Raw genomic sequence first — 11,663 nt, 5'->3', positions numbered from 1 at the left:
AAGAAACCCACCTCCTGGCTCAAGATTGTCACCGGCTCCGATCCCGAAAGTTTCCGACACAGCTCTTCTCTTCTGTCCCTACCAAGTCTGCGGGGGTTTAGGGGGGAAGTCCTGCAGAAAGAGGCGGAAATTAGGGGCTGGTTATTAGCTTATATATTTGCCCTGGGTGCCTTGACCTTCACCATTGGCTCTCTCTACACCCCTAACGAGGGTCAGGAACGATTTTTGCATTCCGCTCTCACGGAGGTTACGGCCACAAATGACCGCAACATTCTCCTAGGTGGGGATTTGAATCTTGTTTTTGACAACATACAGGACAGATCTTGCCAACGCACACACCAGACTGGCGCGCTCTCGGCGGCGGGGCTCGACCGTCTACACGATTTGGGATTGTGTGATTTGTGGCGTAGCTTCCATCCGCATAGCCGGGAATTTTCTTATTATTCTCATGCACACAAGACATATGCCCGACTGGATTACCTCTTGGCCTCTTCTTCGGTCAAGGCGATGGCATCAGGGGCTGAGATAGGGGTGGCTTCCCTTTCCGACCACGCTCCGGTGATTACTACTCTGACCCTACCACCGGTAGTGTGGCCCGACAGGGTGTGGCACCTTAGGGACACTCTTCTACACCGTGAAGATGTAATAGTGCAGATCCAATGATCAATCACTGATTTTCTTTCTCACAATGCCAATACTGACACAACACTAGCGACACAGTGGGCGGCGCTGAAGGCAGTCCTCAGGGTAGAGTTTATTGCTATTTCGGCCGTTGACAATTTAGAATGCAGAAGTAAGCGGGAGGACCTCACCCAAAAAACTAGGGAATTGGAGCAAATACATCAGAGGACGGGAGCCCCCAGAGTGTGGCACTAGCTCAAAGCAGTATGGCAGCAACTTGCGGCTCTCGATCAAGATAGAGCGGAGTTCGCTGCCCTGTGATTGCGGCATGCCTACTACACCGGGGGGGGATAGTTGCGGGCGCCTTCGTGCCCATAAGCTCCGGGAGGTCCGACAATGCCAGGGGGGACGTGAGATCTGTAAAGAGGATGGCACGCGAGTTTCGGAAGATAGGGACATAGCTGAAGCATTCCGTGACTTTTACGCTAACCTGTACGCTAGCTCCCAGTTGGATGCTGATAATGGAGCCGCCTTTCTTGATTTTGTCACACTCTCAGCTTTGACCAAGCATCAGGCAGACCAGCTCGACGGAGACATTCGTCCGGAGGAGGTAATCGCTGCCATCTCCCGGTTGAAACTGGCGAAAGGCCCTGGGACGGATGGCTTTTCAACCATTTTTTATAAGAAGTTTTGCAATCTGTTAGCGCCTCTCCTCACCCAACTATACAATTCCTTCTCGGCCGCGGGAGCGATTCCCCCAGACATTTTGGGGGCTTTTATAGCAGTTATCCCCAAGTCAGGGAAAGATCAGATCCACTGTGGGGCATACCGTCCCATTTCGCTGTTGAACGTCGATCTTAAGATATATACGGCTAGCACCCTATATGCCTGGTCTCATCGACCCGGACCAGGCGGGGTTCATCTCAGAGCTTCAAGCACCTGACAACACGAAATGTGTTTTGCATCTGGTTGAAAAGGCCTCACGTACGACGGGAGAATATATGCTGCTCACGATCGATGCTGAAAAGGCGTTCGACCGCGTCCACTGGCCCTACCTGGAGCGGGTGTTGATACGGATGGGACTGGGAGAGAAGTTTCGCACCCACATTTTTAACTGCTACAAGTTCCCGTCGGCCTCGGTTCGGGTGAATGGCAACACGTCCTCTAGCTTCCCTATAGAGTGGAGCATGAGGCAGGGGTGTCCGTTGTCGCCTCTGCTTTTTGCCGCCTATATGGAACCTCTCGCCCAGAGGATTAGGCAAAACCCGGCGATTTCTGGAATCAAATTTGGGGGGTATGTTCATACCATCAGCCTTTACGTGGATGATGTGTTGTTATCCTTATCCAACCCGCGTGAGGCACTGCCGGCCGGCCTTCCTGGCAGACCTGGATACCTTCGCGCAGGTAGCGGGGTTCAAGGTGAATGCCGACAAGTTGTTAGTCCTTAGTCTCTCCCTGTCTCAACCCACCCAGGAGTACTTGCAGAGCTCACTCCTCGTCCAGTGGGCGGGAGACTCGGTTCCATACTTGGGGATTCAGTTGGCCTCCACACTTCCACAGGTGGTTGCTCTCAATTACGCAGCCTTGCACTGGAAGATCCGCAGGGAACTCGGTCAGTGGAAGTATTATCCCCTCTCTTGGCTGGGCAAAATTGCAGCGGTCAAGATGACCATACTGCCGCAGATCCTAAACCTCTTCCCCACTATCCCCTTGCATCCGCCTATCAGTTGGATACAGCAGACACAAGCAGAGCTTGCCCAGTTTATTTGGAATGGGCGGAAGCCACGCATGAAGTGGTCGTTGTCCACTCTCCCACCTGAAAGCGGGGGACTGGGGATTCCTGACTTCCAGCTCTATTTCCAGGCTACCCAGTTATGTCACTTGGTGGAATGGAGCCGCTGGGACTCAGAGAAACATTGGCTGTTTCAAGATCAAGCGGTAGCAGCACGACCTCTGCAGGAAATTCCCTTTCTACGTAAACAGCATAGGCCCCCTAATCTCTACGCTTCCTATATCACCCGTGTCCCTCTGGGAGTATGAGACCCGCACCAACGTTCCCCATGAATTCACTACCTTTCCCTCCCCGCTTACTCCTCTGTTCGATAATCCGGAGTTTGCCCCTGGGATGGATTCGGTGGCCTTCGGTGGGTGGAAACCGGCCGGATGGCGTTTTCTATATCAAATGTATGATGCGGACGGAGTGCTCCCGTTTCAGCAATTCAAGCAGGAATATGGGCTACCTGAAGCGGAAAGGCTCTGGTACCTACAGGTTCGCCACTGGGCGCTTGACAAGCGGGTCCGTCTATTTGCAGATCGAAGACTTTCCCAGTATGAGCGATGGCTTGTAACGCGCACATCGGACAAACAGCTAATCTTCAATCTGTACAGGATGTTGCAGGTTCGATTCACACACACTTATAACTCTGGTAGGACGCGTTGAGAGAGGGAGTTGGGAATTTATTATAGGGCCCGACATTCAGCTTACCACATGGGGCTTACCGACACCCTCACAAAGGTTCCGACATATTGGTACTACACCCCGGAACGTCTACACACTATGGACCGGACGAGGGATGCGAAGTATTGGAGGGGTTGTGATCAGATAGGCACCCTGATTCATTTACTCTGGGAATGTGAGCACGTCCAGCCATATTGGTCCCAGGTGCTAGATGAGGTGGACAAGCATTTTAACACAGCTATACTGCGCTTCCCGGCGTACACACTGTTGGGCCTCCCAAATCCTCTGACTTACCCGCTTAAATCGCGTAGGGGTCGACAGATAGCCATTGCACTGGGCTCAGCGATGCAGAACATACTTATTCACTGGCGCACTCCCACCACTCCGACCTTCACGGGCTGGCAATACTGGTTGTGGCATGTCCTTGGCATGGAGAAACTTACGCTAACGCTGGCGGGGGAGGGTTCCAAATATGGGTAATTGTGGAAACCCTTTCTGGCGCTGTTGTCCTCCGAATTTCGGGAGGTCACCTGCCCTCGCTATTTGCGCTTGCTGCGCTTATCCGATGAGCAGAAGGAAGAGTAGGGATCAAGACCTGTAAAGACAGCGGGTGGGCGGGGCTGATGGACGTGGAACAAGGGGAGGGGGTGGGTAGGGGTTAAGGAGGGGAGGGAGGGGGGGGGTTTAGAATTTTCTGTTTGACGGCACCCTTGTTGGAACTCTTTATGGTATTTTCAGTAAGGGCAAAGTCCAGTATTGAACCCAAATCTTCGTGGTAATGGGCCCTGTCACTCATTTTAGATCCACGGGGTGCTGATAATTTCCTTTGTTGGTGTTTCTATGTGTGTTTTGAAATGTCAATAAAAGATTTAAACCATAAAACGTGGTGCATTTCAACAAAACAAAAACAAACAAGAAATCGTTATTCAAAAGCAATCACAGACAGGGGGCTCTGCTGACCTCAACAGACCTTCCAAACAAAGAGGGAGTAACCCTATTGCTGAGCAAAGGGACAGGGTAAGAGTAATACTACTAAGAGAAGTGAAGTCCCTATCGTTTTCTAACACAAAGGAGGAAAGATACTCTCCAGAAAACAACTCTCCCTTACGTTAAGGCACCACAATATAGTCCTAATTAATAAGAACCGCATAAGCAAGAAACTACATATATATGAAAAGTATCACAATACAATTTATTAAAAGGTCAACAAATTCACTCTCAGCCACTGTGTATTTAGGTAAAAGCCTTTCTCTCCCTCCTATAATAGGTTACAATCTGAGTATCATTGACTTTTAATCATTCTCAGTAAAAATGAAAAAAGAGCTATGCTATATATAATATAGCCAATGCAATTATTAAAACCATAAAATCAATGCAATATTACATCAATGTACATGTTAAAAACAATACAATTATGAAGATATTTTTAATCTTGTCAGTAGAGTTGTTAAAAAAACGGTAGACGCAGCGTTTCGGTGACTTCTTACATTTAGCACCTTCTTCGGGACAAACAACTTTATACTTAAATCTTTCTATCTTTAAAGGTTCTTTCTTATTTGAATCAGAATATGTGTGCTGTTTCTGATATTTCCAGTCACCATATATATCTTGGTCTTTTGCACTAGTAATGTGTACTTTAATTCGTTAGAGCCACCGTTGCAGTTTCTTCTAAACCGGTGGATTGGAGTTTATTGAATTGTTCTCTTCATAACTTCATGAACTCAGATTTGATGGCCCAAACTTGGTTCTTCTCTTTAATTTCCCCCTTGGACTTGTGTATGTATGCGCTCTATCAATTAGCGCTCTGGTACTTGGGTTGACGAAGGTCGCTTTCGGATACAGTCAGAACTCCTACGGCCTCCCTGCTCCAACGAATTTCCGGGTTAATTCACCAGACCACCATCCCTCTGATGGCAGGCATTCCTGATGGGTCGCAAACTGCGACCTACCTCATTAATATTCATGAGTTAAGTCTCTTTGTGACCCACTAGGAAACACAAGTATCAAACAAAATGTTTCATACATAAGGGATAGCAATTTCCAAATAGCGATTCAAATAAAATCACTATTTGGAAATTGCTATTCCTAATCTTTGTACATTGGCCCCAAATCCTCAGGTTTGTGAACCCCTTTTTCTCCTTCAGGTACTGCGGGTATGCTGCCACCATCACTGCTGGACTCTGCCTGTTTGGCTTTGATGTGCAGCTCCTTTAGGCTCCTCTCATGAGCCAGTAACATCTCCTTTTAAGACCCTTTCAGCCTTCTTCTCCTCCATTTTTAATTTAGCCATCTGCAACTTGATTTCCCTCTCCTCCCTCCTCTCTGACAGTTCTTCTGGGAACAGGCTGTGTGAATAGACACTGTTCCCTGCCCTTACAGGAAGTCCAATTCATGGATCATCCCCTCCTCATCTGATGTAGGTGGTTCCTCATTGGGGCCATCATCCAGACCATCACCTTCAGCTGTGGTTTAACTTAGAAAGGAGTGCGCTTCTGCCCAGGCTCTCATCGTTTTTTGCAACTCCATCTTCCTGGTGGTGCTTTTTGTGTGAAGCCAGCCACCATGCAGAAGTCTCTGACCTCTATGTTGGCCAGCTCAAATTCCATGCTTGTGGCTGTAGATCCAGCAGCCAGAGGCATGATTTTGAGGAAACATTAAAAAAAGCTGTTGGACCTGGCCCTTTTTGAAGGTTTATCCCCTGCCTTTTTGCCTTTTGCCTCCTATTTTTCTGACCTGATTTTGTTGCCTTTAGGACTCGGGCAATTTACCACTGCTAATCAGTGCTAAAGTGCCTGTACTCTCTGTATACATTGTGATTCTGATTGAGTCTCCATGATTGGCATATTTGACCTACTGGCAAGTTCCTAGTAAAGTGCACAGTGTGTGCCCAGGGCCTGTAAATCAAATGCTACTATTGGCCCACAGCACTAGTTTTGTAACTCACATGAGTGGCTCTGTAAACCTGTCCCAGACCTGCCATTGCAGTGTCTGTGAGTGCAGTCATAAACTGCCATGTCGACCTGTCAAGGGCACCCACTTGTCAGGTCCTAACCTTCCCTCTTACTACATGTAAGACACCCCTAAGGTAGGTCTAAGGTACCCCCAAGGGCAGGCTGCAGTGTATGTGAAAGGTAGGACATGTACCGGTGTGTTTTACGTGTCCTGATAATAAAATACTGCCATTTTGTTTGTTCACTATTGCAAGGACTAGCTCTCCCAAAGGCTATAATTGGAGCTGCCATGTAACATTTTATAAGTGTAACTTTTTATTGGGAACAGCTAGAGTTTTGGAGTTTGGGTTCTCAGAGCTCAGAATTTAAAAATTTATCTTTTAGTAAAGGTGGATTTAAATTGTGTGGTTGAAAATGCCACTTATTGGAAATTGAGCATTTTCTTGCTTTGCCATCCTGTGCCTCTGCCTGCCTGTGGAATCAACGTCTGGTTTAGACTGACAGGGGCCTGTTAGTGCATTCACTCGAAACAGTCACACAAAGGGAGTTGAGGTGTGCCCTGCATATCCTGATGGCCCATCACCAGGCTGATGGCCCTTCTTGAGCTAGAGTGGTGGGAGTGGCTGTTACCGTACCCTGAATAGGCCTGTGCCTGGCCTCTCACAATGTTGTCTCTGCCCCCATGGAGTGTGTCTGAAGCCAATCATTTGAAGAATGCCTACTTCAAAGGTCAAAAGGGGTATAATAAGTATTGGTCATAAAACCCTGAGACCTTTAGAACACTTCTGGATCAAGAGGATACTCTACCAAGAGAAAGAGCTGGAGTGCTGTCAGGAGGAGTACTGCCACTTTGCTGTGTTGCTTTGCTGGGTTGACCTGCAGGGTCTGGTTCTGTCTTGGAGAGGATAAAGACTGGACTTTACTTTGGTATCATGAGTATGAAGATTCTCTATGGGCTTGTGTGTGCTTAAGAAGTCTCAGGGACATCAAAGACTTCATCTACAGCATCCCTAAATTCCACTACTGGGAGTTCTAACCTGCCAAGTGGTGCCAATTCCAGTTCTGGGCCCTTGGAGGAGGTTCTGCTGCTCCTGGACTTGAAAATCCATGCATCACCCTTCCAGCCCCTGTTTTTTTCTGATGCAGCACCACTGTGCGGGAGAATTTTTCATTCAACACCGCTGTGCGGCACCTACCAGCAGCCAAGGAAACCGCTGCAGCCCGAGTTCCGCACACCATGTCTCCAAAGTCCAAGACCACCACTCTGGCTCCTCTGCAGGCTCATCTGTGTGGCTGAGAATATCGATGCATCGAGGACTGCGGCTGAAGAAATCGGCAAAGCCCCTGTTTGCTGTCAACACATCAAGCTCCAGTGTGTCTGGATTTCCACGCATCACACCTCTGTGCCAAATCTACATCGACGCTAGGCTTCAGTAAGGAACCAAGGCTGCGTGTCTGGAAAGTCGACGCATCACCTCCCCCGGCAGTAAGAAACCGACGCATCACGCCCTCTCACAGTAAGGAACTGACGCATCACCTCCCCTGTGTAGCCGCAGGGACCCGACGCATCACCTCCCCTGGGAGCAAGCAACAGACATATCACCTTGCCTGCATGTAAGGAACCGACACATCGCCTTGCTTTCTGGCGCCTCACCTCCCCTGCACCTGTTTTCATGAGTGATTTTGACCGATCTCAGGTAACTTTGTACAAAAAGTGATACATCCATAGTTTTATTTGTACTGAACTGTTTTTAACCTTTTTTAAGTGACATCTAGATATATGTATGGTGGATTTTTGTTGTTTTGGTCTTGTTTGGTTTAGATAAAGGTTAGTTATTTTTCTAAACAGGTGTGGTGTCCATTCATAGCGTTTCCACTGTGTTACCGTGTGTTTAGGTGCAAATACTTTACACATTGACTCTGAGAGAGGCCTGACTGCTCGTGTCAAGCTACCAAGGGGGTGAGCAGGGGTTATCTTGGGTGTGTAACTCCCTTACCCTGACTAGAAAAAAGGGTCCCTATTAAACAGGGTGCAAGCCACCGTCAACTAGAGACCCCCATTTCTAACAAATGCCAATTAGGGAGAATTAAAAATTCACATTAGTCATGTATGCGGAATATTAGTGTACACAAAATCTCTGTATGGCAGGGCACAAACACAATTGCTATCCTCACAACTGATAACCAATGTTAGAAACTGGGTTCCTGGTTGACTAGGTTATATGCCCTGGTCAAACAGTAAACACAATCCTACCCAGGTTAAGGCACAAGCAACCCCCTAAATTAACCTGTGCTCACCCTCTGGTAGCATGGCACAGAGCAGTCATGCTTAACTTTGGAGGCAATGTGTAACGTATTTGTGCAACATTTCAAACAGTAAAACAGTGAATACACCACACAAAAAGATTCCACACCTGTTCAGAAAAATAGACTTTGATTTAATAAATAAAACAAGACCAAAATGACAAAAATACAACCAGTAGAACTAGAGATATGGAATTTTAAAGTTTAAAGTAAGAGATAGCGCCAAAAAGCACAATGCGCTATTGAGGGATATCTGGTCGCACCAGACCGGGACGAAGTCAAAGGTTCAGGCTGACCACAGTGGTGCACAGGCTGGCTACAGGGACCCAGTTAGGTCCACTGATCAAAAAACCTTAAATCCTGGTTGCAGCGCGTTGCTTGGATCCGCGTCGGAGATGTGTTGCGCAGCAGAGACAAAGCGCTGGTTCCGAGATGCGACGTGGCTGTGCTGCGCGATCCTGATGCGTCGATGCCAAGGATCCTGTCGACGGGGCTTGCGATGCAAAGGCTGCTGTAGAGAATGCGAGGCGTAGCTGAGATGATGCCTCAGTTCCCATGAGTGGTGAAGCTGCGATACGGAGGTTCATCATCATCCTCGAAGCTGACATCAACTAGGGATGCAAGGAACTTGAGCCCGGGAAAAACGTTGCGCAGTAGCAGTTTTGAATGCAATATGTCGGTCCCAAGATGCAGGAAGCAGCGGTGATGCGAGTCTTTTGCAATGGTTCAAATACACTCAACAGCAGTGATACGTCGGTTCTACCCAAAGATGCGCCACTCAGCCAAGGAAATGCCTCGGTTCCGCTCAGGGATGCGTTGCTCAGCGAGGATGCGTCAGTTCCGCAAGAGAAACATCTTAGGCCCACTTCCTAGGGTTTAGGACTGGGGTAGCACCACTTAGCAGGGCAAACTCACAGATGGCAGAGCCCAGGTATAAAAGCAGGTTGGTTGGAAGTTTTTATGTCCCTGAAACTTCAGGTGAGGAGGCCAGCGAGTTAGCCCTTGGAGTCACTCTGGGTTCAAGTGATGCAGGTTCAGTCCCTCCATCCAGGCAAGAGGGCAGCAGGCACCAGGTCAGCACTAAAAGGCAGCAGTTAAGCAAAATAGCAGTCAAGCAGAGTGGCAGTCCTTTCAGCAGCATAGCAGTCCTTCTTCCTGGCAGAGTCTTCACAAGTCAAAAGGTGTACTGTTGTAGTGGTGGAAGAGACCCAATTTAGCCTTTGAAGTGGGGGAGACTTCAAAAACAGGCCTTTGAAGTACACAAAGAGCCCTGCTGTTACCCACCCCAGACATGTGATCAGAGAAAAGTAGCAGCCACCAAATGGCTAAAGTAAGAAATTGCCAACTTTCTAAAAGTGAACTTTTCAGAATTGTAATTTAAAATCTTAACCATAAGTTAGGATTTTAAATTAGGATTCCAAATACACCAGACTTGGAGGTTTATCTCTTCCCAATTGGAAGTTACACTTATAAAATTTAATAAGATAATCCCAATGTTATCCTAAAGGAGAGATAGGCCTCTCTGTAGGGAAAAACGTCTTTGAGTTGTCACCACCAGGACATGTAAAACTTCAAGGTACATGTCCTACCTTTTAAATACAGTGCATCCTGCCTCTGGGTTGTTCTGGGCCTACCTTAGGGGTGGCTTATATGTTTAAAATGGGACGGTTTGGGCCTGGCAAAAAGCTTTCTTTTGCCAGGTCAGCATGGCACATAAAGGCTCCTTAAGTGGGTGGCACATGCAGTGCTGCAAGCCTACTAGTAGCATTTAATTTACATGCCCTGGGCACGTGTAGTGCACAGGGACTTGTAAGTAAATTAAATATGAAAATTGGGTATGAGCCAATATTACCATGTTTAGAGGAAAAAGCACATGCACTTTAGCAAGGTTAGCAGTGATAAAGTACTCACAGCCTCATGCATCAAGCCAAAATCCAGTCGGTAAAATACCGATTCCTTATTAGCTCCCGGTAGCGCGTCCCAAATACCCAATCCCAATGCATCAACCCAAAACGTGAGCAAATAACGAATCGCTAAATAAATATCCGCTAACATACCGAATCGGTAATACCAAAAATGCTAAGTTACCGAATCGCTAAATACCGAATTAGCAGTTACCGAAATCACTATTAGCTCCCGGAAAGTGCCAATAGCAAATAACGAATCGCACCCCAATGCAACAAAACTCGCTAATAACGAAAATCCCAAAAATCGCTATTTTGCAAGAGCTAAATAAGGGGAATCAAAACCTGGAGGTAAAGTTACAAAAAAAAAAAAAAGACAATGCAAAAATTTTTCCTACATGTGCAAATGATTGAGGCAATCACTAATCCCTTAAAGGTGGCCCAGGAGACCCTGTTGGCTCCCACAAAATGGCTGCCCTCTACGTGCTTGCAAGGAGGATGCGGATCAATGCAGCAGGACAGCGCAGGAGAAGGGTCCAGGAGCGAGTTTTCAGACTGCGCATAACCTTGCTCGGGCAGAATGAGGACGAGGTGTACCAGAAGTATCGCCTCAATCGCGCTATGATCATGCGCCTGATTGCAGACCTGGAACCATTACTGCAGCACCAGACACACCAGACAAATGCAATCCCTGCGCACGTTCAGGTCCTATGCAGCCTGCACCTACTGGCCTCAGGGAGTTTCCAGGGTGTAATTGCGGTGGCCGGAGGTGTTTCGCAAAGCGCACTGTCACGCTTCTTCAAGAAATTCCTAGATGCCATGCTGACAATGCTCCACACACACATCAGCTTCCCCACAACCCCACAGCAGTTGGACCGCACCAAACAGGCTTTCTACCAGGTGGCACAATTCCCACATGTGATTGGATGCATCGACTGCACGCATATCCCCATATGCCCTCCAGCTGCAAATGAGTACATATTCCGGAACCGCAAGTCATACCACTCGATCAACGTGCAGGTTGTGTGCGATGCCAATAACATCATAACGGACCTAGTGGCACAATTCCCGGGGAGCACACACGACTCATACATCTTCCGCAACAGTGGAATGCACAGGCGACTAATCAACGGAGAATTTGGAGAGGGACTCCTGCTAGGTACGTAGAAATACGCTTCCCCACAACAACACCACACATGTATGTACATCACCAATGCTAAGTCTATGCTTCTATCTTCTAGGTGACAGTGCCTACGCCCTGCGGGAATACTTACTCACCCCATACTTAAATCCAGCAACCCCGCAGGAACATCGCTACAACGCTGCACACATCAGCACGAGGAATGTGATAGAGAGGACTTTTGGGATTCTCAAGAGCCGCTTCCGTATCCTCCACAAGACTGGCGGCGCCATGTTATACCAACC

The sequence above is a fragment of the Triturus cristatus genome, chromosome 7 (genome assembly GCF_964204655.1).
Source record: "Triturus cristatus chromosome 7, aTriCri1.1, whole genome shotgun sequence".
Classification (NCBI taxonomy): domain Eukaryota; kingdom Metazoa; phylum Chordata; class Amphibia; order Caudata; family Salamandridae; genus Triturus; species Triturus cristatus.
The sequence above is the reverse complement of the archived record's forward strand: the minus strand, read 5'-3'. Positions refer to the sequence as shown.